Source organism: Ambystoma mexicanum, chromosome 11 (assembly GCF_040938575.1).
Source record: "Ambystoma mexicanum isolate Mex_15411 chromosome 11, UKY_AmexF1_1, whole genome shotgun sequence".
NCBI classification, from domain to species: Eukaryota; Metazoa; Chordata; class Amphibia; order Caudata; family Ambystomatidae; genus Ambystoma; species Ambystoma mexicanum.
This window is the reverse complement of record NC_090934.1, coordinates 1,113,975,142-1,114,002,812: the sequence shown is the minus strand read 5'-3', so window position 1 is coordinate 1,114,002,812 and position 27,671 is coordinate 1,113,975,142. Positions and strand designations below refer to the sequence as shown.

Sequence of the window (27,671 nt, the reverse complement as noted above, 5' to 3'; positions counted from 1 at the left end):
TAACATCGGGAAGACTTAGGCATGATGTGTACAGTAAATAAGAAAAATCTGTTAAGAAAGAGGTCAACACAGGTAAGTAGCAAAATATTACACGGCCCGCGATAGCGGGCGTGTAGTTATGGTTAAGTTGCTAAACCCATTATAAGAACACTTTTTCGGCGGCTTATAACTTTGCTCCCCCTGGAGGAATCGTCACCAAACTTTTTGTTGCAAAAATAGTATATGGCCGGCTCTGAATTTTCTCACCAAGTTGGGTGAGGTTTCGTGCAGGGGGGGCAAAGCTATAGGGGGGGGGATCCCAATTTTTTTCCCCATAGACTGAATGGGGAAAAACATTTGCACACGGCTACAGGCCGAACGGCTGAATGGATTTTCACCAAATTTGCGGCATGAGCGGGGGCTTGGGGCAGAAAGTGTGCTTTTGTGTGTTTGGTGGAAATCGGACCAGTACTTTTGTTGAAAAGAACTGAAATGTATGTCTCAAAAAATGTGCGATACCTGGGTCCACCACGCGGACCCATTTCCCTGTTCGCTCCGCTGATTGAAGTCTCATTGGCCTACAGTACGCTGTACTGTCGGCGAACATCGGACGCGGCTGGTGGTTGGCTGGAGGGAAGCGTGCTATGCGTCAAAGGTTTTGGGAATCGCAGCCATGGTGTATCGGAGGATAGTGTTTTGGTGTTTGTGGCAAGACTCTAAGCCATTGTGTGCATGGGTGGGCCTCTTGTACGTAGCAGTGTGCGCAGTAAAATTAGTCTTATCTGGCTCCGCTCTGGCGTCCTATTTCCCTGTTCACCACACGGTCAAAATATTGATAGCAACGCAGTGTGCAGTGACGGTATGTGTGTCAAAAGTGTTCCATGACGGCGACATGTTGTATCGGAGGACAATGCGGCGGCGAAAGTGGCTGATTAACATAGTGTACGGCATCTGGAGGTGGGAAGGAGGGATGAAAAGGGTGCTGGAGTGAGAAGTGCTTCATGTGATAAATCTCATTAGAAGACGACTGGTGTGCCAGCGCTATTCGTACATGCTCCGCCAATGTGCAGATACCTCATCAGGCAACAATCTTGTGGTCATTACATGCAGCCTTCGTTATGGCATGGCATCGGCAATGTCTTTCTGTGATGAGTGGTGGCAGGCACATTTGCAGAAGGAGAGTGCATTTCACGAGACATGAGGATTTAAACATAGCGTGTACTATGGTGTGCTGTGTGAGGTAAGTCCGTAGCCCCACCGATGCATGGCAGCAGCCCTAGCACAGAAAAGTATGTCCATTGGTTGAAAAGGTATGTCCACTGGTTGAAAGTATGTGCCACATTGTTGCTTTTTGTGTGGGGTTCGGCTGCAGTGCACACAATGTTGGTTGCATGGGTGTGTTGATTGGTAGAACAACCTACAGTTGTCTGTGTATGGGTGGAGATGCTGCCGTGACCAGTCCTGCAGTGTGTCCACTGGGTGCACTAACGGAATAGCGTACATATGGAAGAGGTCACGGTGTAACTGGTTCTTATATGTGCTTACGTAGTGTGCATTGCACTACGCATCATTGGTTCTATGCACGTACAAGAGGGTTGGGAGCAGGCCCAATCTTGTGAAGATGGTCTTGTTTGGTTGGCATGCTTATAATGCTTTGTGATTGGAAGTGGGTAGCGGTGCCAAACACAGCGATATGTTTCTGCATTACGGAGTGGAACAAGTGTCCTTGCCTCCCTGCTTTATGGTGTGGCGGTTGAATGGAAGTGCTGATGCGTATGTCGTCTTTGTGATTTCTGGCACATGCCTACATGGTCGCCTGCATGGCTCTGTTATGTTGTGGTGAGTGTGCCCAAGGCCTAGACTGTTAGGTGCATGGCCGAAGGCCGTAGGCCAATCACCCAAAAGCCTAGTCCTTCATCACAGCCACCACAACATAATGCAGCGATGCAGTTGTCACTCTGCATGCATTTGAAGTTGGTGAGTAGCACACAATGGTTGCAGAGGACAGTGTACACTTGGTAGAACAGCAGAAGTGAGCTGCTATGCATACATTAGAATATGGTGTTCACCATTGCCCCTGTTGCACAATAGGGAGCCACATGTGACCATTTGCGTTTGCAATGGTTAGGACCTTAGAAGACCCTTGCTTGAGAAAGTGTTTGACCACATTGCCCCATGAAAGGAAGTCAGCAGCATCAGAACGCTGCAATATGGACAATGTACAGAGGCACGCACATACCGTTCAGCACAGACAACCGAACGTCATGGAGCCATGCATGCAAAGATGTGGCCAGGGTGAAAGTTGGCAGGCGCAATTGCAGATGGGAAATGCATTACACAGGACAGGAGTACATTGTGGGGTGCACTAGGAAGTGCTGTGTGTGGTGAGGGCCTAGCGCTTTGGATGCATGGCTGGAAGCCTTACACAAACAGCTATGTGGGTTGCTTGCAACTACTCCTCAAATTGTTGCGTTTCGTTAGTGGTTTGTGAATGCATTGTTGATTGCATGGGTGTGCTCATTGTTCGCACATGGTACATTTTCCAGTGCATGGCATGAGCTTATGGAGTTACCAGTTCTGCAGTGTGTCCACTGAGTGCTGTGGTGAGAAAGTGTGTGTGTACCAGTGCATAGTGTATGTGCTTGAGTAGTGTGCATTGTGCAGATTACCAACTACTGTACTGCACGTTGAAGTATTTTATCATTGGAGTTGATGTGCTGGGAGGAAAAAAACTATGGCTACATGCAGTTCGTGGTTCTGGGTGCCGCTCTGGGTGAATGTGGACGCTGAAAGCGTGCATCGGTTTGAAGAGCTGTTACCTGGAGGTGATTTCACATGACACAAGACCTGTACTGCGAGTGTGTAAAGGTATGTCTGCAGTGCAGAAATGATAGTGTTCGATGCAGAGGTCTTGAATGTGAATGCTACATGCGTGTGTGACTATGGCAAACTACCTAATGCAGGAGTGTTGCATATACAATACTGTAAACAGAATAAGGAGTGCCTGTGCTTTACTGGGGTCTGGCCCTCGCTGTAGCTGGGAAGGCGCACATGCTACAATCTGCCCTTTTGAGCACGGTGCCTTTGCAAATGCAACTGTGGGTATTATCCGATCAGTTGTTGAGGGTGTGGGTCACAGGAAGGGCCGGGGATAGATTTCCCCAAACCTTGAAGCAGTGAGGTTGACAGAGATGGACAGACGCAGAGTGCTCATCGTGGGTGATACCTTTGTGCAAGATCTGAACAGGTATGCCGTAGAAAGAGGCTTTGATGCTAACTTTCAGTTGGAAGGAGTGGAGGCTTTTTGGGGCACAGTGTATGAGTGGGGTTTCTGTGCCATGGTTCTCCTTTGTACATGTGTGGCCTCTGTCAGCAGTGTGGATGTTGTGGTCGTGCATTATGGAGCGCTACATTTGGGGCATATGTCGTGCTCACGTTTGCTCCATCACCTCAAGAAGTTGTTGACAGCAGTGATGCAGATTTTCCCCACTGCCAAGGTGATTTTCTCCTCCATACCACCAAGAGGTGCATGGGACCATGCTGGTGTAATTTGCCAACAGCCAGAGGTCGGGAGGTGTTTCATACACAGAAGAATGTGTGACTATGTGCAATGCTGGGATGTTCTGCACCAACTAGGACAGCATTAACAAGCAAGATATGCAGTGGTTCCAAGGAAATGGCATTTTTTTGACCTCCATTGGCAATGCGGTTTTGTTTGCCACTCTGCACGCAGCGTTGCAGACAATCCTGTAGAACTGTAAGAGAAGCATTGACGTTCAGTCCGTACAAATGTGAGGAGGAGAAGCAAACAAAGTCATCGAAAAAGAGAAAAAGTTAAAAATTGTATGCAAGCACTTACATAACAAAAACAGGAGCAAAAAAAATTTAAAAAAACCTTTGTTTTCTGAGACAGTACTACAGACCCAAACCCCTACCCTGTTTTACATTTACCCCCATTCCTCCACCCCAGATCGCCCCCCTTCCCTCCCTAGCATGAAAACTCAGCAGATTATGCTGTACTTTCACGCTTCCACGTGCCACATCCAGCCATTTCTGGATGGGAATCATTGAAAGGAAACTGTGGAGCGAAAGACACTGCTCTACAAGGTTTGTGGGTCTGGTGTGTACGCAAACACTGTGCCAGAAGGTCTTGTTGCACAAAGAAGTGCAGAAGGGTATGGTGGCAGTGTGCAAGGCAAGGGGCAGGCATCCTGGGTATGTCTATGAACTGTATGTATTTATTTGCAGATAGTAACATGCAAGCTGTGCTGCATGTGCGCAATATTTTTTGAAAAGTGGGGTACTGCGGAAAACAAACAACAACTTTGCAGTGTATACAGTAAGTGGCAGGCATCCTACTGTGGTGCATGCATTATGTGTATATCATATGATGTGCAATTGTATTCTATGGTATTCGTAATGCGCCTACACACACGTCTACCAAAGTACAACGAGGCAAGGGAGGGGAAACAAGAGGGGAGACAGAGACAACGACCCTACTAGACCAGGTGTGTCTTACATTGCCCAAGTGCATGGGTGGAGGGAGGGGAAGGTACAGTACATGGGAAGAAGTACAAATGACAATAAGTAAAAATAAGGGCCTATTGTGCCAAGTGCATGGATAAGTGCACAAAATAGGTGGTGGGTGCACTGTTAGGCATACAAAAACAGTCCTCAAGTGCGGGTTTGCTAGAAAGCCAGTGCAGGGGTTTGCCTGGCCGGGGGGGGGGGGGGGGGGGGGGGGGAGTGACATGGGCCCAACATCACAGAGTCGCCAGGTAAGTAGTGCAGAATCAGTTTACGTTAGGCAGTTAGCCAGGGAGAGGAGCAGAAATAGCAGACGCAAAGAGAAAGGCTCTGAGGTGCTTCCGGAACCAGCGATGGTTCCGCTCAAGTGTCGGGGAGCCAGGGAGGCTGTTGCAGAGGGAGGCCGCAGGCGAAAAAGCACAACTACTGCCAACTGTTTTTTTGCAGAAGCGCCTGACCCTGAGGGATTAGGAGGCGGATGAGGGAAGAGCTTGCGCACGCAAATATATAGGAGTTACAGTTGAAGGTATTGAGGTGCCAGGGGCCAGAAGGCCTTCCGCCTAATGCAGAGTCTTCTCACTTTATTCCTTGAAACCACTGGGAGCTATTGGCGACATTTCAATGCAGCAGAGATGCCACCCCAAGTTTGCGCACTCTTCTTCTGGATGCGTTGCAGAGGGCGGTGAGTAGAAGGGGGCAGATTTAAAAAGAGCCTGTTGCAATAGTGCAGCATAGCCAGAAGTACAGATGTGCAGACAGTGATCTTTTGGAAGTTGCTTTTGCTTGGTACCATACATTCAATGCTGCTATTGGTGGAATTTTTTTACGATTCATGTAGGAGGTGGGTTAGTGGGGTAAACATTTCGTAGCATTGTCGGAAGGAAAGCAGAGAGTTCTTGTTTCGGTATTACACTGTATGATATGGCTAAATGAGAACGTTGCAAGCACATATCACTGAAGTGCCACTTCATGGTAGGGTATGGGGGGAAAAAAACAAGTATGCTTTTAAAGAACGTTATGGGCGCTAAGTGGCAGATACCGTGCACAGAGGCTCTTCTAACCCAGTCATACACATAGTGCAGAAAAAGTTTCTGTACCTCCTTTTTGTGGTGATGGGTGCGCAAGTGGGTGAATGTAGATGCACAAATCTTGCAATCTTTTACTAAACTTTCTACTGGACGTGCTGTCCACTGACAGCACACTAGCAGGCTGAATTTGTAACAGTACCTATGAACTGTTGTACAGAACTGACAGTGTTAGAGGGTAACGTCTTGGATGTGCCCATTTACCCGTACCCAATGAAGTCATGCTGGAGAAAAGGTATTGGAAAGGGAAGAAGGACTGCTCCTGCTTTACTGGGGTGCGGCCCTCGCGGTACTTTGGGCACCGCACGTGCCACAAACTGCGCTTATTACCTTGCTGGCCAATGGACATGGGACTTTCGGGATTATCCAATCAGGTACTGTGGGTATGGTTCACAGGAAGGGGCGGTCAAACTGCTGTATATTAACACTGTGCGTAATGAGGCTGGCTGACATGGCGAAACGCATTGTGTTGCCTATAGGTGATGCCTTTCTACTAGATCTGCCCAAGTATGCCCTGGAAAGAAATGGATGCACTTTGCAAAGACCTAGCCACTTTTGCTAGAGCCGATGTTATCGTCATCCACTACTGCTGCAAGCATATGGGTTACATGTCTTGTCGACTGAAGAGGTTGCTAAAACTAGTGAAGAGGCTTTTTCCCACTGTCAAGAGTGCTTTTCTCATCCATAACACCAAAAAGATTATGGGATATTGCTCTTGGAAGTTGTTCCGAGGCAGAGGCAGGAAGGTGTCTGATCAACAGAAGCATGCATACTTTTTTGTCCGCTTCAGGGATGTTCTTCTGCAACAATGACCTCATTAGTTGTGGAAATGCAGAATTTTTCAAGCAAATGGCATTTCTATGTCACCCATTGGTAATCTTGTTTTGTTTGCCCGTCTACAAAGTGCGGTGAAGAGTTTACTGTAACAATGTCTGCACAAGAAAACACAAAAAAAGGGGTTTCTATAGAAGCATCTAAGAAAAAAAAAAGCTCTTTTCAGAGCCGCCCCTTACACCGAATTGCCCCTACCCTGGTTGCAAGTTATTCCCCCATGCTCGCATGCAGCACGAAAGCCACTTCCAGGGATTTTCAGGATGGCGCCCATTGAAATGGGACTGTGGAGCCACAGGGATTGCGCAACAACGTTTCTGGGCGTGGTGTGTACGCAGAGGACTGTTGTACAGAACTGATACTGTTACATGGCGAGCTCTTCAATGTCATTGGTGGGAGCGTGTGGAACTTTTTAACAGTACGCAATGATGGCATGCTGCAAAGACGACACTGGAAAGGGAAGAAAGAATGTTTCTGCTTCATTGGGACACGGCCCTCGTCGTCCTTGGGGAAACGCACATGCTCATACTCCCCTTTGCCGCTAGCTACCCATGAGATTGGGACAATGGGGACTATCGCAGCTGCAGATGTGGGTCACAGCAAGGCCAGTTCATAATTTTCTCCATTACTGTGCGTATTAAGCCGGAATGACATGGTTGCCATTAGTTGCAGATGCACTGTAGCAGAGCAGATTTGGTGCACCATTACTTACAGGGCAAACTCATGTGGCCTGCTACTCTGTTCTGAAAAGCTGCAAACAGATTGCACAGCACCTCTGCGGTGTGCCCTTTTGTAGGGTTGCAGTGGACAACTTCCACCTGAAAAGCAGGCCTACATTGTTCCAAAACATACATACATGTGCAACGGAACATTGTGGTGTGTTTGTAAGCGTGTACTTTTCGAAAAACATTCCATACATTGCTCAACCCTGCATTTTGCCTTTGTTCGAGGGTTACGGCTCCTGTCCCCGAAATAAGGGCCCAGGCACAGCATGGGTGTGGTCGCATGGTGACGTTGCCAATGTTCTCCTTTGGGACGGCTGGGACATGTTTTGGGTGAAATGCGTTGTGCGCATGTGAATGGGTCTCCTATGCACAACATTGCGTCTTCTCTACTGACTAAAAGTGCGCCACACGTGCGCCAACCATTTTGGGTGACGCTGGCTATTTATAGAGTACAGCAGATGGGGTGTTTGTGTGTATAGATAAATAACTAGAGACACCTCCATGCGTCCCAGAAGAAGTCACCACGCCAACCAACTACGCATACCACCCATCAAAAGTGCTAATGCAGGAGGTATTGGCTTTCCTAATCTAGCACCTAAACTCTGGAATGCCCTACCCAATGCTCTCAGAGCCGAAACCTCCCTCACTCACAGCTTTCCGCAAAACCCTCAAAACCACACTGTTCAACTAACTAGTTCCACTGTCTTTCTTGTAACTAAGTATGTTTATTCTGTAACCAGCAATCAATCATGTAACAGTGCCACGATGTCCCAGCGCTCTATAAATGCTAATAAATAAATATAGCTATAGTGGACGCCCCGACCTAATTAACGTTCTTTTGCATATGCTGCACAGTGGCGATATTACCAGGACACAGAGGAACAGATACACATGCGTGTACTTGCACTAAGCACAAACGTGTGCCCCAACACACATTGATAGGTGGTGGACAACATGCGGACATGTGGAGCCTGCTGGCAGAGTACAGATGCCTCCATTGTCATTGTGGATAGGCCTGACAGCTGCAGTGTCCGTAGGACACCTACCTTTTCTTACTTGCGGTCATTGCAATGAGGACTGTGTGTCGCTGAGTCAGAACACCATTTCAAGTAAAAAAAAAGAATACCACACAAACACTCAGCAATATTCTCATTATTACCGTTTACTTGTACACATGCATACACCCCATTTGGAAAGGGAAGGGGTAGCAGAAGTGGATACTTATTGTGGGGAAATGGGGATTTGCACAACTTGGTTGTGAGGGGAGGAAGAGATTGATCTATTACCGTAACGTATCCCATGAAACAGTTTGAGGGAATGGCGGGCTGCTATATGGGGAAGGAGTACACGTGCAGGTATGCCAGTGCTGTTTCATTTTGTCCAAAATATATCCTTGTACGCAACCTTTAAAGCAGCACAATTGTTCACCAATTTCTCCACTTTGACTTCCATGCAGTCCATTTCCCTATGCACAGAGTTTCTTTCCTTTCCTTTGCCCGTATGCTGCTGTGGAAGGGTTGCCGCTTGTACTGCCTTGCTTTCCTTTCCAATATGTTCTCTTACCGGAAAGAGAATGTGTTTGGTGTATATGAAGCAATATATATTACATAATTTATGGTTCACAGCACTGTGTATACCAATGGGGTTACTATAGAAAGTAATTGCATCATGAGGCAAATTTTCATCTTGCCAATCTAAGGTGCTTGCTATTGCTGCATTACAAAAAGCCATGTTATGCTTCTGTACTATTGCATACTGCAGCACCTGTGCAATTATTAGACAAAATTTAGGGTCCTTACTACATTCAAGTGACGTTCAGGTCTTAGCACTTTCCAGTCGTTACTATGGCAGTTTGTTTTTTGTTCCCCTTTACAGTAGCAGTGCGGTAAGATCGGTGAAGGCATACGTCACTTCTGTTGTTAATGCATTCCGTTATGATGCACTCCTTATGCATTTGTCCTGTTTGCTTCATAAGTACACAATTTTCAAACCTACTCTATTTTCCCCCGCAATTCTTGCATATGGTGCTGTTTGTCTATGTTATTTGCTTTTGGTGATTGGTACCACTATGTAAGAGAGCACCTGCCTTCCTCAGCAGGTTGGATGCCACACTATCTCCGCAAACACACGCATAGTCCATGACTGCTTCCGCATTAACATGGTGCCAGCAGTTGCACTATGTTGCACAGTTCTTGTTTACAAACTAAGGGTATCCTGCTAAAAACCAATGAAATTCACTGACAAAAAACGTTAAAGGGATGTTATGGTTAAGTTGCACTATTAAAGACCTATGCAATTCATTGGACAAACGTTGTTACAGGGACGTTATGGTTACAGGTAAAACTGAAAAACCCCAGAAACGTGCACGTTATGGTCAGCTAAGCAACCATAACTCGCGCTACCCCTGTGCATTGCAAGGACTAACACCCATGACATCAAAGATAACATCACAAATGGGACCCCAGAAGCAAGGAAAGTCCATCTCGACAGCCAGGAACCGCAGTGTTGCTATTTGCGGTAGACACGAGGAGCTGAAACTCTATACAGCCACTTGTTTGAAGATTGCCGGTTGCGAGCAGTGACCGTCCCACTGCAGTGCAGAAGTCCTCCCTCTTGTCCCCACGACTGAGGCCCAGGAACAGTGAGATCTGCAGAGCTGCTCAGGAACAGAAGTCATCTGCTGCACTTTTTCTTCAATACAAAGGTACTGTAAAATTCTGAGAGAACTTACCTCTTGCTGTAGATTTGCTTGCATCTTACACTACTCACAAGTCCAACAGCTTGTGGCCCTACATTGATTCTTCTTTTTCTTCAAAGACTTCAGAAACATTGTGCAAAGACTTTTCTTACTTGCCTGCAAAGAAGTGCTTCAGCTCATATAGACTTTTGCCCATTGACTTTGGCTTAGCCTGTTCCACTGAATTACTCTTATTGGGGGATCTGAAAGTAAGTGCGTGCTTAAGAATATTTGTGTTCTCATATATGTTCTAATAACCTTTTCCTGTGACTTACACCTGAATGATTCTAAATACAACAGTGATATATTAATGTCCCCAGCATACTAGCTATTTAAGTCACCCAAGGGTGTAGGTTGTGGTTGTGGGCCATCCCAAAACAGTACTCACTGATTTAGAGATATTAAGTGTGTGTTTTGTGAAGTATATTTGAGCGTTACTGTTATATTGCTCCCTTCTGAAGAAGGCTTACTCTAACTGACTGATAAATAATTGTTAATTCAAGAAAAATTAAGTGTAAGAGTTTATTTGAATACTTGTCACTGTGAATCGCTGTGTAACTCACCTACAGCTCACACTGACCCCTCTTGAGATAAGCCTGGCTGCTCAACAAGCTACCAACCTGTGTAGTACAGACTTATACCAAAGGTTGGGTTCCTATTGCCAGGAGGTCAGGGTTGTTGTTGTGCGCCCAAAGGGTACTGCATACAATCGTGCCTAACAGGCAGTGTGACCCAGAGCTTAGTGATTGGTTTATAGAGCAAAGACAGTTTATAAACGAAAGTAAAACTGTTTTTTCTTTTACCGAGGATTCCCTGTCTGACGACAGGGAATATTCATGAGCATGTGAATCCATGCCAGACCCCATGCTGGAGAAGGGGCGAAGTCTAAAGTCCCCTGATGAATTGACTAACAGTCAGCGAGAGTGAACCCGGCAGAGGGAAACCAACAATGAAGGGCAAAACCTGAAAACCTGTTTAAAAAGACATCAAGATTTGTGAAAGCAAGAAGTATTGTAAGACAAGGGGAAGGGAAGTGTCCCCCTTGTCATCTGGGATCCGAGCCCGGCCAAAGGAGATCCAGGGGTGGAAAGTTATCTCTCAAACTTCACTGAGAAGGTAACTGTCTTGTGAAGTTGTTGAATAACATTTCGGAGGGGTCGGCGCCCAGAAGAGGGGGACCCAGAGGTGAAGCCATCACCCAAAGTGTTCGTAGAACAGAACTTTTGTGTTTGTTTGTTGAGAGCATCTGGCCTCGAAGGCTAGACACTTATTGAAAAGAGACTTAACAAACGAGGAACCGGATAGCAGATACAGAACAGTTTGCTCGTGCCCAGAAGGATTAGCGTGTGCTGTGCTTTAAAGTCCCACCTTGTCCCATGCTAAAAACGTGGGGAAGGGAGACCTCAAGGCAATCACATCCTGACTTATTATTTGAACACCTTTTCCTTTATCTGAATACCCTGTCCCACACTCTCTGTAATTAGTTGTAAGGAATTGGAAATAGTTTTTTTTTTAGTGTAGGCTTTTTACTTTGCCAAGACGCCTCAAGGACTTGCCTTATTTTTCATTTGATGGTTGACGCTTGCTCCCATCTTAGATTTAGGTTAGGCATGTTGCCACCCTGCCCTTACAGTTTAATAAACACCCTTGAACTGTGATCACTTGAGCCTGTCTTTACTGTTGTCATCATGAGTTCCTTATAGAGGAATTAACACCAATTCCTTTCACCACTCTATTACTGGGATGAGGAAGATACCTGCAAAGTACTGTGAAGTTCAGGCATGTCCCGTTAACTATGGTCAGGCAAGTTCACTTGGGAGCTTACTCCTGCAACCTGTTCAGTGGTGTACAAAAGGAGACCAAAAAAGCAACAAAGCAGCAACCGGGAGGCGGGAGGCGGGTGTGAGCGCCAAGGGAACGGGCTGGAAAGAAGAGAAGGAGAACATGCCAGGTGTTGCAGCGGCAGGTGTGAGCAATCGGAAAACAAGGAGGAGTGGTAGCAACAAGGGCTGTGGCACAACAAGTGAACCGTTGGGCGAACACCGGGACTGAGGACCCCAGGCATTTTGGATCCTGTCCTGTGTTTGGCAAGGAAGCTCGTGCTCCAAGCTGCAGCGTTTGTGCAGAGGGAAGCAGCGCCGTGCTGGACCTTTCTCCTAGAGGCTCAGAAACCCGAAGCGAAGACTTCTGAGTGCCTGAGGGGTAGACAGACTCCTTGCCATGAAGCCGGAAACAGTGGAAGCTCCATTCCAGGTTTGCTGCGTCAGCGAACACTTCCTTAAAACCAGTGAGTTTCAGTAATCCTAGAAACACCAGATCGCTGTACACACAAACGCTTATCTCTAATGTAACAGTAGCAGTGGAACATAAAGTAAAATCTGTGTTCAACTGATAATCATTAAAAAGCCTGTATGCGAACAGAAGGTACGCGAGCAGAAACCACGTAACAGTACATTGTACAATGGTTTAAATCTTCTGGCAAATGAAAGGCAAGTCACGTATGAGTTTTATGAACAATAAGAGTGCGTCTTTGCATTCCGTGGCAATTAAAAGGTTCCAAATGAACAAGAGGGAACATTAGAAAACACACACTGCTGATTTCTTTGTAAAGAAAGACTGCTGGAGTATTGTTGATCGTCCATTACACGAGTCGAAGGACTGAGCACTATATTGACTAGTGAACTGAATGCATTACAATATTGAATGCCGAACACAATAAAACCTTTGTGGGCAAAGCTGCTCACTGATGAAAGTCGAATGGGACAGTGCCCATTTGAAAATAAGCTTCCAAAAAGAATAAAGTATGAAAGATTGCGACAGAGATGTGAAATTGATAATACACCACGCAGTGCATTATATGAATGGAGACAGTGTCGCAAGGCCAAAGACTGGTATAAAGCGTGCAAGCCCTTTTTGGCAAAGCCAAGAGGCTGACCAGGAGAAGTTAAGCGAGTGTGAAGCTGCAGATACTGTGCAGGCTGAAGAGCCTAGGGTTCCTGGTTGTGCCTTCTGTGATGGGTGGACTGTGCGATCTGTGAGAAACCCGAGGCGTTTCTCTCATGCTATTCCCGGGGATCCCTGACTCAGGTGGCCAGGGAAGGGCCCTCATTCTTGGATCCCAACCCTGGGGCCGGACATGCGAGGAAGAATCACCTGGGAAGGGGACCCTTGGACACTGTGGGAGGGATGCCACCGGGTGGGACATGGTATTCCCCCTGTTCCAGTACATCCTTACCCAACATCCCCTCCGTCATTATAGGATATTATTGCCAAAAACCCATTTGTCCACAACACTACATTTACCCACCATCATACACCCTTTCACCCTGACAAAAAGCGACATGGTTTTTCTATGATCCCTCAGAAAAACGACAATTCCCATAATCCCCCCCACACTACTTTTTCCTAAAACCACTGGGACGAGGAAGAGGGGAAACCAGAGCCATGAAGATTACCCATAGGAATCAATGTACCACGAGTTCCTATGGGCAGTCTCCATTTTGTCCCGTTAATGAGGCCAGGCAAGGTCAGGCCTCCCTTTACAATAATTCCCACCTGAAATCTGTTAAACTTCCCAGTCAGTATAAAAGGCAGAGCACACCGGCACACTGAGCTAAATGGGAATGCCAGATGGTGCACAGAGGCCAAGAGGAGAGCATTCAAGCTGGAGAGATGGAAGAAGGGCTGCCACTTGCTGGGCCTGTGAGTACAGGGAAGGCTGCAGTATGGAGAGGAAGCTGTGACTCCAGGCAGCCAACCCAGGGGCAGCTGGAGACTGCCTGGCAGCACAAGCCAGAGCTCCTCCCATGGGCACAGAACTAAAGCCCCAGATTTTATGGGGCAATGAGACCCTGACCTCACGGACATCTCATTAAGGCCCATAGCAACTCCCAAAATCACCAGTGTCAAAAATGGGAGCTAGCGAAGTAAGAGCAAAAAAGACTGCTGCATTTTGGGACTTGAAGTCCAGAGACTTTTTTTTGTTATAAAAACAGAACAAGGCGGTGCATGAGACGGAGCGGCTCTTCCAGAGCGGTGGCAAGGCAGGCGGAGAAGAGCAACAAGCAAGAAGGCTACGGTGAAGAATCTACATGCCAGAGATCTCTTTTGCGAGAAACCGTTGTTTCTCAGAAGACACAAGGGCTACACACACCAATCCAGCTGGAAAGAAGAGCGCCTGAAGTGCTACAAAGTTGCAAGCCACCCTCGCAGGTGAATGGCAGAGTTGGGGAGGCGCTGATACAACGAGACCGATCGCTTTGAGTTCCACATCAAAAGACAAAGGCAAGAAGCTTCCTGACACGACCGGCGAGTCAAGAGAGCACAATGAAAGTCTGGTCTGTGTGGTGGAGTGCTTGCAACAGCTACCAAGAACTGAAGGTTCCGCGAAAGATAATAAGACGCAAGAGAAAAGCCCACTGTTGTGAACTGTAAACCACGACTGCTAAGTATCAGAGTGGACAGGCAGAGGACGTATGACCAATTGAAAGTCTCTGAGAAAGGTTGTGAACTGAAAGGCAGTGGGAAAGCTTGAGAGGACCGAGCCCGACAGAAGAGCTGTGAATTAATACGATTTGAAGTTTGGGGAAGGGAACTCCTACAAGTGGTGCGATTGTGGGTTCCGAGTCCGGTTGAGGGAGACCTACGTTGCATCGTGAACTTTTTGTTGAACTCGAGAGGTCCGAGCCCATTGGAGGGAGACCCACGTGAACTTGTGATACCCTGAGAGGACGGAGCTCGCTTGAGGGAGGCCTATTGTGAACTTGCGCTTGAAGGGGTCCAAGCTCAGCTAAGGGAGGCCCATTATAAACTGTGACATTGCAATCTTATGAACTTTAAACTCCTGAAGAGAAGGAACTTTGTTTTGTGCGCACCAAACGCATTCTGTGACTGAGAGACTGTGTGGAAAAGAGATTTTGTCGCAGAAGGCCCTGGCTTGTGTCCCGAACTGCATACTTGTGCCGAAGAAGCCAGAATGTGTTCCAAAGCCTGAGTGTGCCACCTTGGCCGGTGCTGAAAACGTGAGGAAGGGATCCTCACAGTTCAGCCATCCTGATATATTACTTTTGAACACAATTTTTCTTTGCATACACCATTTTCCCACACAGATTCGTTATAGCGTAATGGTAGCCAATAGGTTTTGTTCGTGTAGGCCATTTTGATTTGACAGACACTACTAGGACTGTTATTTATTATTTGATGGTCGAGCTTGCTCCCATCCTTAGATATAGGGCTAAATAGGCATCCTTCTAACCCTTATGTTGTTCAATAAAGACCCTTGAACTGTGCATCACTTGCGTCTGTCTTCACTAATGATACCATGTCTTCCTTACAGCTCTGACAATGGCGCCTAGACCGGGGAACCCTAAAATGTGAAAACCAAAGACACCAAAAAGGAACACTAAATGAACTGTTGATCGAATCCAGAGTAAAGGTCAAGTTGACCCGAGTTGTGTAAAACTTTTGAAAACTAGAGACAAGTATAAGTTTTATACGCTGAAGTCTTAGAGAAGGGAACCCTAAGACTTGAGGAATCGCAGATGCTGTCTTGAGGACGGAGTCTCAAGACCCTTTTATTTTTGAAGTGTGTTGCCTTGAACTTGGGGGAAGGGAACCCTGAGAATTTTGTGGAACTGTATTGTTTTGAACTTGAAGAAAGGCAATCAAGACTTTTTTGTGAAACTTTCTTGAACTTGGGGAAGGGGAGCTGACAAGGAAGTGAAGAGCTGGAAGAAGCTCACAACTTTGTTTTGATCACCATTTCTTGGATTACTGACATCACTACACATTGTTTAGCTTTAGTTGTGAGTTTTGGACACAGACAGACTTTAGTTGAACTCTGACTCAGACTTACCTTTGTTTCGTCCCAGTAGGGAAATCCCACATTACCATAGGGCAAGTTAGGCCTGCTACCATCCTGACATTTGATTTAATAAATAATTTCTGTTTGAACTTTGAATCTGTTCTCTGCGTCTTGCTTCATGATGCCTTAACACAATATGGAGATTCCATCTTGAATTGCCCAGAACCAGACCTGCATTGCCTCTCTGCACAGTGGTAGTGACCCTACTCCCCCTCTCTTGTTGAGTTCATGGTCACTGTGTTGTCTGTCATTATCAGGACATTCTTTCCCCCTACAGAGGGTAGAAAGGCATTCAGTGCTAGTCTGATCGCCCTTGGCTCCAAAAGGTTGATGTGTAGTTTGGACTCCAATGGAGACCACGACCGTGGACAGTCAGATCGCTGGTGTGGGCTCCCCACACCATGAGTGAGGCATCTGTAACTACAGTTATCTCCGGCCATGGCTGCCAAATAGGTTCTCCCTTCAAAATGTTGGCCTTGCAGGTCCACCACAGGAGATCTTGTGCGACCCTGCTCGAAACTTGAAGTAGGGCCGACATATTGCCCGAATACATGCCATTGGGCCCAGAGGGTCCACTGAAGGGATCTCATTCTCAGATGAGTCTCTGGCACCAGGAAAATGCAGGATGCCATGAGGCCGAGCAACCTCAGGTAATCAAAGGCTGGAAGAAGCTGGGCATTCTGAAATTTGATAACCATCTGCTGAATGTGTTGAGCCCTCACCTCAGGCTGCAGGGCTTTTCCTGAGGACGCATCAAGGACAGCTCTGATGAATTGGAGCTTTTGGGAAGGTATCGTGTGGGACTTTGTGAAATTGAGAGAGGAGCCTAGTTTGTGGAAAGAATGGCAGGTTATGCTGAGATGTCCCAGGACCTGTTTGGGAGAACGAGCCCCAATCAGCCAATAGTCAAGGTAGGGGTAGACATAAATCCCCCCTCCCGAGACCTGCTGCCACCAATGCCATCAACATAGTGAAAACGCTTAGGGCGTGTAACGCTCACCTGATTCTCACAGAGGCGCCGGTCTTGACTGGGCGACTACCGTATCTTCAAAGGTGATGTGTAGCACCCGGTTGGCTCTTTGGGCTGGACCTCTGTGCACTGTATGCCTGACGTGTAGAGTAAGATGTCTTAGGTAAGGGAATGCCGAGTTCTCCATCTGCCTCGGGGCAGGGTGCTGTAACCAGTTCTTCACTGGATAGGTAGCGCAGGCCTCTTGACTTCAGAGGACTGCTGTCCGTCGTTTACTGCACGAACGGTAAGTTTCGAGTCATTCAAATGTCTGTAAAGTCTTTAGTAATGATGTCTCTTGTTTTGCAGGGTTCCGGCGATGGCGGATGACGGGCTGAAGTGAGTTGAAGATGGAGCCCGTGTGATGAATAGAAGCGCCTGGAAGCACGTAAGTAAGCGCTTGTTGCCTGCTTCACGATGCGCTCTAACTGTCTTTTTATTTTGCAGGTACGAGTTCGGAGCGGCTGCAGGGTGCCGGAATACCCACTGGATTAGATGTGGAAAGGAGTAATGGCACGTGAGTATTAAAGTTCCCCAATGTCTTAAACGCACCTTGTTTTGTCTTTCAGATGCGGGATGCAGCGCCGAAGGCCTCCGGAGCGTGCGAAGAGTTGGTAAGCTTTTGTCTTTCAGATGCCGGAATGCAGTGTGAAGACCTCCGGAGCGCACAGAGTAGGTAAGCCTTTGCCTTTCAGATGCCGGAATGCTAACCTGTTCTTCCTTGTCTTTATAGGTGTTGCTGAAGACTGGATTCAGGATGGTAAGCCTTTGCCTTTCAGATGCCGGAATGCTAACCTGTTCTTTCTTGTCTTTATAGGTGTTGCTGAAGACTGGATTCAGGATGGTAAGCCTTTTTCCTTAGGCCCAGGACCGGATGCAGAAGACACGATGAGCGTTCTGCTGCAGAGGTTGCAGAATAACGCAAAGCAAGATTCATCCACCGGGTGTGGTTTAAATAGCCTCCTGTAGTGCTTCGGTGTTCTCCTTCCACAGCCACGCCTAGGTAAGAAAAGAGTTCCTGCTTTCCAGAAGAGTTCCAGTGTTCTGAATCTAGGGAGTGGCTCCAGCCCCACCCAACAGGAAAAGTAGTTCCAAACAGAAGGGGATCAGAGGCTCAACTGGCAGGCAAGTAAGCAGCATGGTCTGCTGCAGGTAAGTCCACCCAAGCATTATGAGCCCGGCGCTTCCAGCGCTGGGACTGGGCATATTTATGAGCCTGGTGCCACTGGCGCCAGGACTGGGTCCAAAAGGTCCCAATTGGGACTAGTTGGCACTCGGAACCTGGGTTATGGATCTGCTTCCAAGGGAGTTGGGAAAACCCTGACCTTTTGGAAGCAGAGATCATGACAGGGCGGGGGTCAGCCCAAATGGCAGAACTCGAAACTGATAATGAGAACCGCCAACTGCAAACCTCTGGTACTTCCTGTGCTTGTGATGGATAGGCACATGAAAGTAAGCATCCTGAAGGTCCAATTACATCATCCAATCCATCCTGAAGCTAGACAGCTTGAAGGATCTGAGAAAGGGTAACCATTCTGAACTTGTTCTTCCTGAGGAACTTGTTCAAATATCTCAAGTTCAAAATGTGTCTCAATCCTCTGTCCTTCTTGAGGATCAAAAAGTAAGGAGCGTACTACCCAGTGTTCCTCTTCGCCAACGGTACTGGTTCTATAGCACCTTTCTCTAGCAGACAAAATGTCCTGCAAGAGAAACGGATCCAGAGTTTTGCAGGAGTGGCTGCCAGGTGGATGGTCCAGAGGCCTTCTTAAAAAAAGGGAGGCAACAACCCTGGGCTACTATTTGCAGTGCCCAAGCATCAGAAGTAATGCCCTGCCATTCTTCCAGATGCTAAGTAAGCCTGGCTCCCACTGGGGTCCTGTGGATTAAGGCCTCAGAGCGGTTTTAAGGCAGCTGAAGGAGCAGCTGAGGATAAAGAAGCTGTTGCTTGGGCGGGCTTAGCACCTCTTCCTCGTCCACCACGAGGGAATTTCGTTTGACCTCTTTGACTGGCCAGTCCTCTCGCTCTTCCAAATGAGGAGCAATAACGAAAGGACCTACCCTTCCAGGTCGGTACATTGGGGTGAGAAGATTGTGGTTGTCTGATGGCAGCACCGAGTGACTTGGCTGCCGCTGTTGAGGTCTGTAATTTCTTTAGGCTCTCGTCTGCCTTCCAGCCAAAGGGCATGTTGAGAAGTCTAGATTGCGGTTACCAGACATTTGATCGAAAAAAATTGGTCGACTGGACAAATGGTCGAACCAATTTGGTCGAAAACCAAATGGTCGAATTTTTTTCTTTTTTATTTTTACCCCCCTTTTTTTTGGGGGGGGTCCCACCCTCAAGCCCCCTTTTTTCCCTTAAACTACAACCTAAAATATATATATATATATATATATATATATATATATATATATATATATATATATATATATATATATATATATATATATATATATATAAATAAGTAAAAAAATTCGACCATTTGGTTTTCGACGAAATTACGTTGACCAAATGTCCGGTCGACAAACTTTTTTCGATGAAATGTCCTGACACCCTAGATTGCACATCAGGCGCAAACCCAGACTTTCCTCAACCATGCAAATTTGCATAGAACTGTGCTTGTCGCCATTTCTCATCTAATGCTATCGGCAGAGTCCAAACCTGATTGGAGAGACTCGCACATAGCATCTTTCCCATCCGTCACAATATTTAGGAAGCCCTCTCTTTCTCCTCTCTTTCTGGGATATGCTCTGCAGCCATAGAGATGGAATCCCACAAAGTGTGGGTACATTTTGCAAGGGCACAAGTGACATTGACAGACTTCAAGACCATACTACTAGCTGAAAAACTTGTTTTGCCACACATTGAAGTGCTGGTAATCTCGGCGTGGTGGTATTGTAGGATATGCTGCCTGTCTTGAAGTGGAAGTTGCAGCTTGTAACACAAGGCTTTCTTGAGTAGGATACTTCGAAAGATATTCCAGATCGCTACTGTAAGGCATACACTTTTTCATGACATTTTTATTTATAGTCGGGATTATCTGCGGTGATTCCCAATTAGCTTTCACCTTTTTTTGAGGGGCTACATGAAAATGTAAAACAGGGTGTTTTTGGGGACCCTTTTCTAAGATGTCTGGAAGGTAATTTGTTCAAAAAGTGAAGCTGGTTTGCCCCATTCCAGGTACTCAGTTACCTTGTTCATCAACTGCATGTAAGACGCGGCAACTTGCTCAGATGTATCAGGTTTTTTTCCAAATTCCAACTCGTGTGAAGTGTCAAGGCCACTTACGCTTTGCAGATTATGATCTAGGTCTCTCATCCTTGATTCCTGCAATATCAAGGCATCAGAAACATTAGGTATACCATATTTCAACCCAAAAAGTGGTGTAACCTGATCTGAGGGCTCATTCTTTGAAAATTGAATAAAGGGACTCGAAAAACTCTCTTCGGAAGTGGTTTAAAAGATTTTTCAATTTCCTTTGTAGGCTTTGAGGTTGATAGTATTGGCTTCGAAGGACTCGAGGGAGTCTTCAAAGTACGAGGGCTGGGTCCGTCCTCAAATCAAAGTATTGAGGGCTCTTAATGGGTCAGTGGCTTTTCACCCAGGCTTGAGGGAGCGCAAGTCTTAGCCTTAGCCTTATTTCCCTCATTATCGGCCTTGGAAGGTGCGACAGGGTCATGGCTCTTCACCTTTTCTTTCGAGGGGGTTGAGGCCGCCTTCTTGGATATTTTTAACATCTCCAGTCTAAAGGCCTCCCATTCAGCTTTAGCCGCTGCCTTACCCGGGAAGGCTACCCCACATGCTGGACGGGGATCTGTGGCTTCGATTTCTTCGAAGATGATGAGGAATGGTGAGAACTGTTACAGGAATGTTTCTTCGGTGGAGAGTCATCCCTCAATTCATCCAAGGAATGCCTTTTAGATAGAGTCGTGGAAGGGGATTTTAGGAGGGGCCTACCCGCCGCACGTTTCCCCTTGCGTTCCTTGAGCGCCTTACTCGTAATGGATTTGCAGGATTCACAGTCAGCTCTACTGTGGTCGGTGCCAAGGCAGCATAAACAAATACGATGTGGATCAGTTATCACATTTTAGATCCACAGTCGACACATTTCTTGAACCCGGTCTTTGGGGTAGAAAAAGAGGACATTTTCAAGTGGAACGAAGTTTCGTGAGAACCCACTGTGCTGTATCCGAAGCGAAAAACAGAACTGAATTAACGGGCGCAGTGCGTGCAATTTATACTATCGATATCAACCTCAAAGGGAGACTGAGGCCCCCGAGAAACATCAAATTGACGACGGTGCACAGCGCCTTCTACCGCAAAAAAGAATTCTGAAGTAGTTGACACTGGAAGGAGATATCATAAGAGGAGTAATACGTGGGAGGACAGCATTCATTCGAATATAAAGTTTATTCATCTGTAAAGGATACATGTTCACATATAGACTTTTGGCTCATGTCTCAGTCCCTGTCAGGGCAAGTTGAAAGCTGTATAATTTTGCCATACACATTCTTGAATCAGTCACCTGTTACAACCAACTTAAAAATAGGACAATTTGTCTTGTAAATCGCATTGGTGATTCAAGTTTGCTTCATTAGTGGACCCTGCCTTTCAAATGAATGTTCTTGAACAAATACATTCTGAAAAGAATAAAGGCTCTATCTCTACTATACAGCTATTATATAGCACACATCTATATAAAGTATATGTAAGAGGCACTGCCATGGCTAAGGAATTTGGGTTTCTCACAAATATTCTCAAAGAACTCATGACATCGGAACTGAAATCAAAAACACTTGAATGCAGGTACACCTAGGAACAAAACTTCAGTGAAATAGAGAATGAATTAGACAAGTTCACCAGGACGATAATTAGACGATAATTAGAAATTAATTGTCCTTTGAGGGGATAATGTCCATCAGGGATTATGCAGCAATTCTAGAAGATTTTCTTCAATACTAAAAATGATATGCAACGTGCGACAAAAGACCAAGCAACGAGAGCCAACTGTTTCTCCTTTGTTTACCCGTTTCAATACTAACGGTGGAGCGGGATGCTCCTCTCTCACTGGAGACATCTTAGCAGTGTAAGGAAGGCATGGTATCTAACAGTGAAGACAGACAAAACTGATCACAGTTCAAGGGTGTTTATTGAACTTCAATGGGTTGGTAAAATGCCTATCTAAACCTAAATCTAAAGACGGAAGCGAGCTACGACCATCAAATAATAATAATGCAGTCCTAGTTGAGTCTGTCAAAATAAAAGGGCCTATACTAATAAACCCATTGCCAATCCTAACTTCTGAATACAAAATGGTGTGGGATAACAATGTATGCAGAAGATTAGCGATCAAGCAATAATATGTCAGGATAGTTGAGCAGTTAGCTTCCCTTCTCCACGTTTTCAGCACGGGGCAAGGTGGCACGAGCGGGCTTCGCACACACTCTAGCTTCTTGGTCACGAGTCTCTATCACAATGACAGTCTCTTATTGCAGAGGGCATGATGCAGCAAACAAAACACAAAAGTTCCTTTCCTTTGTCAGGGTTTCACTTTCACAAGTTCAAAAATGGTCTCCCTCCTTTGGGTTCAGACCCCCTTTTGATACCTGAATCTAAGACTTTCGAAGGTGTGATGGGTTTTGCTTGAACCGTTGCAGGACCACTTCGATTTACTACACACAATTTACACTTCACATTGATCTTCTGCTTTTGTTTCCTTTTGTCAAGATACTATGCAGAGACCTTCGATTGAGCACATTCATATGCCGGACCACTGTCAATGGTATTGTATCTTTTCTTCTGATGTTCAAATATTCACCAGCAATTTATCTTCACTTGCGTCTTTCATCACACACGTTTAACAATGTTCCTTCCAGCGCTCACTTTACAATGATGCCAACCTGGACTTCAACTCAGAACGGTCTGACATCGGCCTCCCTAACTCACCGGCTGTGGTGTTCTCTGTCGCTTCTTTGTTCTTGGAGCCAAGGACGATACCACAGCTTCCACCTTGGTTAGTTACGCGGGAGGACCCTCGATATCTCCAACGCACAATGCAAGATTCTACAGCCTGGTTGTACCTTTTCTACCTTGAAAGTTGCCTGAAAGAAACTGCTTCCTGTCAAAAAGGTCAAGGGTGTTGCCCCTCTCACTAACCTCTCGTGCCTGGTTGTCCGTCCTCCCCTTGTTCAACTGCCAACTCGAAACTGCTGTACGTTTGTGCGTTTTGCCTCGCTCAGAGTGTGCTCTCGTGCTCTGCCTTTTATCTGTGTGGGGAAGTGTAATGGAAGTCAGGTGAGTGATTGTCGATAATTGCCTGACGTCGCCTGACAATAGTATTGGGACATGTCATGTACACGGCTCATTAATATTCCAAGGGCACCAGGTTAATGCCTTGCTCTGCCGAGGCACATTTCATCATATAAAGAATAAAGATGAGCAAGGACATGTGAGCCTCACTGCTGACAGAGGAACGACAAACTCCTGATTTCATTACAGCTTGATGTAGTGGACACAGAATTATATACAACAGAAAATAATTGTCTAGAAAGGAAAATTCTGTATACTGCAGTTCAGTTTTAATTTTTTTTGCAGTCAGTGTTCGAGATACACTTGTATTTCTAAAGCACAGGATAGTTCAACATTTATAAATTTACAGAGGTTTAGTACCTTGGTTACATGGAGCAAATGTTGAATATTTGCAGGACAGAGTTCTATTGCTTCTATATTCTCTATGTATTCCTTGGGAAGGAACCTAGAGAATTTAGTGAAATAGTAGCTGAGTCATCAGCGGAATTGCATGAAACGCAATGTGGGGTTGAACAACAACAACAAAACAGGTCAACACGACAGTGTTTCGGCCCTATGGTAAACTAGATGAGCTTAAGTGGTGTGGGCCTTCATCAGGACGTGATATTCTTGGGGTAGAAGTATCCTATGCGGTCGGATCTAGAGAGCACAGTGGCTTGCATGTCCTTGTCCATCTTTGTTCTTTATATGTACACTGCTCAGGCATGAGTGTTTTCTCCCAGAGCGGGCTGTCCGTGTAAAGGTGTTCATGCAGGAAAAGGGGGTGAGGGGCGGTGTCACGCCTTCTCCCTTGCACGCAGTTACCCCTGGCAGCCCCCTTGACACGCCTTCTCCCTTGCACCCAGTTACCGCTGGCAGCCCCCTTGACACGCTTTCTCCCTTGCACCCAGTTAACCCTGGCAGCCCCCCTGGCTTCTGTACACCTACCTTGAAATTCCATGCGCGCACCCAGCGGCGGCTTCTTGTTGCACAGCACTGCAGCTCTTCTGTTGTAGAAGGTTTACTGACACGTCGTTTCCGACGCCCGTGGTGTTTGTGGCCACAATGGAAGCTGCGATTTCCATGGAAACGAAATGCGAGCAAGAGTACGCCTTGCACTAGTCGAGCCATGCAGGTCCGATCACGTGATCAAGTAAAGGTCCGTTCACGTGATCACAACTGTACGTTTATAAGGAAGCCAGTTCTATAGTGCAGTGCTTATCAGCTGTGCATCACAGTCGCTACGCACTTCCTTGACTTCGATATCGCGGTTCTTTGGAACTCATCATTGCTCTCGTCCCTGGATTGCCTTTGCCATACGACCGGATTGATCTGTCTCTTACCACTGATGACCACGGACTGTTGCACAGATTGCTATTGCCTTCGTACTTGCCTTTGATGTTTTGTTGCCGACCACGGACTGCCGAACGGATTGCCTGACTCTCCAGTGAACTTTGTCCCAGGTTGAACTATCTTCTTACTGCCTTCTGTCCTATGTGTATTGGCAGAACACTGTCCCTTCTTGCTGGAACACTAAGATTCCTCCACCTGTCTGCTCACTGTCACCAACCTGCAGTCGCTGGGTTCGCCTCCCTATCCTTTGCTACTTCAGCATCCCTTGGAGTTTCGCAGCTGCACACCGGGGTTAGAGGTCTCTTAACCCCTTCTAAGCGCACTCCAACCACCATCTAGGTAGGTGTTCATTGAATTTTGCCCTGATCCATTGTTGCATGCCAAATCACCTGCCACTGGTTTACTGTTATCCTTTCTTTGCAGCGGCCCGGTGTCCTGTGTTCCTGCTTTGGCTACCTGTGGCCCCAATAACCGGTCAGCGAGTTCATTGTCATTCTCTCTGACTGGTGCTTGGGGACGGAGGTTTCATGGTCTACGTGGGTACGGTTTACGGACAGGTGGATAAAGGTGTTACAGGGAAGAGCGGGATGCCGCGTTTTACCATCCGGTGTCCCGCTTGTTAGGAAAGTTTTCGTAATTGTGGGTAATTTTTCCTTCCATGTGGCAACCGCTAAACTTTTGCTGTTGTTTTCACCATGATCTAGACTTTGCCAGAGAAGTGCAGCCTTCTGCCGCACTCCTCTGGGCTTTCGCTCCATTCTTACGGGGAAACTGACATGCCCTTCAGACAGTCAGTACCGGGAAACGCTGTTTTCCGTAGTTTCTTTATCATGTTGCGGCTTTCGTGCAACATGACACAAGAGGGCACTGTAAGCTAAGTTACTGCTCTCTTGGGTCTCTAGCCTTCTACAGGCCCTAGATACTCTTTTTGGATTGTAACTGATCGGTGCAAGTGAATCACGGACGGGAATGGTGGCAGCGATCGTTTGTGTTTTGAGCTCCTTTTGGCGTTTTAAGCGCATTTCTCGCGCTTAGCCCAAAATGGTGGCCTGGCTCCCAAAATGGCCAGACCACGAGGCTCCTTTGTCCTGTCCGCTGACCGTCTTGCTCCCTTCACATTCCCCAGGTCGAGCCGACCCGGGGCCTTCCTTATTTGGGCATGTACTTTCCGCGAAACACAGATGCTTTCGCAGGCTTCTATAGGCCTTGTGTGTGCCCCCAGGATGTGGGCTGGGATGTCTGGTCCCAATACACATCCTGGGTGCCAGAGAGTCTAGGGTGGTGTGAATGCCTGGGACCACCGTGGTCCGTGATAGGTCCACGTATGGTGTGAGTGTTGATGAGAGGATCTGCCATTGGGTCCCCTCTGTTTTGGCACAAAGGGAACCGTGGATAAGAGGGGGCTGGAAACGCCACTACCAGGTCGATCTCCTGAGTTCTCACGAACGTGGAGCCAAGTATCCTGCAACCACGAGGCTGAACCGAGGAATCGCTGGTGACCCGCTGAAGGACTGCTCCTCTGCACTGCTGTCGCCTTGTGAAACCCTTTTTTTACCTCTGATCGAACCAGAAGGCCTGTACTGGTACTTCGACCCTTGGAATAGCAGGGACAGCTATTCTCGGCATCTTCACCATCTCCTGCACGTAAGCCTTCGGAAGTGTCTCTGGGCCATCCAGCAGACTGACCAGCCTACACAGGCTCTGTAACCGCCGCCAGGTTGTGTTGTATTTCTAGTCCTTGTCACTCTCACACGATTCGTACACTTGGCGTTCCCAGGTCTCAAGTGAGTAGTGTACATTTGGCTGAGATACACACGGCCGCTCCGTTGCCCTGCTGTGGTAACAAACTGTGCGGGTTCACTTCGTTTGGGACATCTTTAACTCAACTCTGCTGCTGCAGAATCTACACGATGACGAGACGTCCCCTGCTCTCCTGAACCTGCCAGCACTGAAACTGACGCGGAGAAGCCTGGGTCTGCTTGCATCGGGGACCGGTGAGTAGCATAGCTAGGAACTGGTCGCCCTCCTGCAGGAGCCCATAGCTTTTCCCCGCTGTGTCAAAACAGCACGCCTTTCCGTACTCGCGCTCTGCTTCTGCCCACAGTGGAGGCTGCGCTTGAGTCGCGGAACTCTGTTCTTCATTTGTGCACTAAACTGAACTGCCTGATTCCCTCGAAGAGACTCCCCTTTTTGCTCGTTGGCACCAGCGTGTGCAGGTACTTGTGAGCACAAGGCTCCACTCTTCGTAGGGCTCGGACTTCCTTTTAGTTCGGTGCCTCTGAAGGCGGACTGGGTCTAATCATCATTTCGCACTGCCTGTTTTCCTCCCCTTCTAGGTGGACTACACATTTCGTGCATCTAACGCTTTAGACTCGCTTGTATTTGTATATATATTGTATTGGTATGTGTTGGTTTACTAGAGTTTTATTGTGATTTCTCGCTACAGTCATTATTGCAAAGGCCTTGGAATAAATGTGTATATATTTTTAATATAACACCTGTTTGGAGTAGTTTGTAAGTGTCCTTGCTTTGTGTGTTCATTGTGGGCTTTCAGTCACCCTCACCCCTCTTGAGACCTAGTCTTGACCGCCGCGATCGCTACCCTGATTGGTCTGGCTTGTCCAGAGGTTACCCTGTTCCAAGTAATTAGGTTGGCCTTCTGAACTTCTGCGCCAGGACAGAGTTAAGAAATCCGTCTTAACAAATTGGTGTACAGCGGTGGGATACGACTGAAGGTATCCAGTGTTGCGCACAAACTAAGGAATTTCAAGTTATTCCTACCAGGACACGTAGTGAATTGTTATAGTTTAACTTTAAAAAGGCCATAGTCCTATCTAACAGTATGGAAACAAATACCTTGTTAACTTTAAATGCTTCCAAATCAGAAACATTGAAAAAGATGTGTGCGGAGAGAGGTGTTTCCTCTCAAGGCACGAAATTGGATATGATCCAAAGAATCGTGGCATGGCAAGAAGCGCAGCTTGACGCTATAACTTCTGAGGGCAGTGCGGAAGGAGGTGGGGCTGCTCTCACTGGTAGAACCGACGGTTCTGCTGCTGCACTGATCCACCGCGACCACGAGGACAGGGAGGATGAGATGTCTAATGTTTCCTCTGCCAGTGCTGATGGGGAGGCTATGCTTGAATTCAAGAAAGCAAGAGCTGCGGTTTAGGCAGAAGGAGCTTGAATTCAGCATAGCCAAACTAAAAATTGAACAGGCAGAAAAACAGAAAGACAGCGATCACCAGTTGGAACTGGCCAAGCTTCAGGTTGCAA

General features: G+C 46.9%; 1 protein-coding gene across 7 annotated transcripts in view; it reads right to left on the bottom strand.

Moving 5' to 3' along the window:
* BNIP2 (BCL2 interacting protein 2) overlaps positions 1 to 27,671 on the bottom strand; it is a 646,636-nt gene that overhangs the window by 241,882 nt on the left and 377,083 nt on the right. The window lies entirely within an intron of this gene.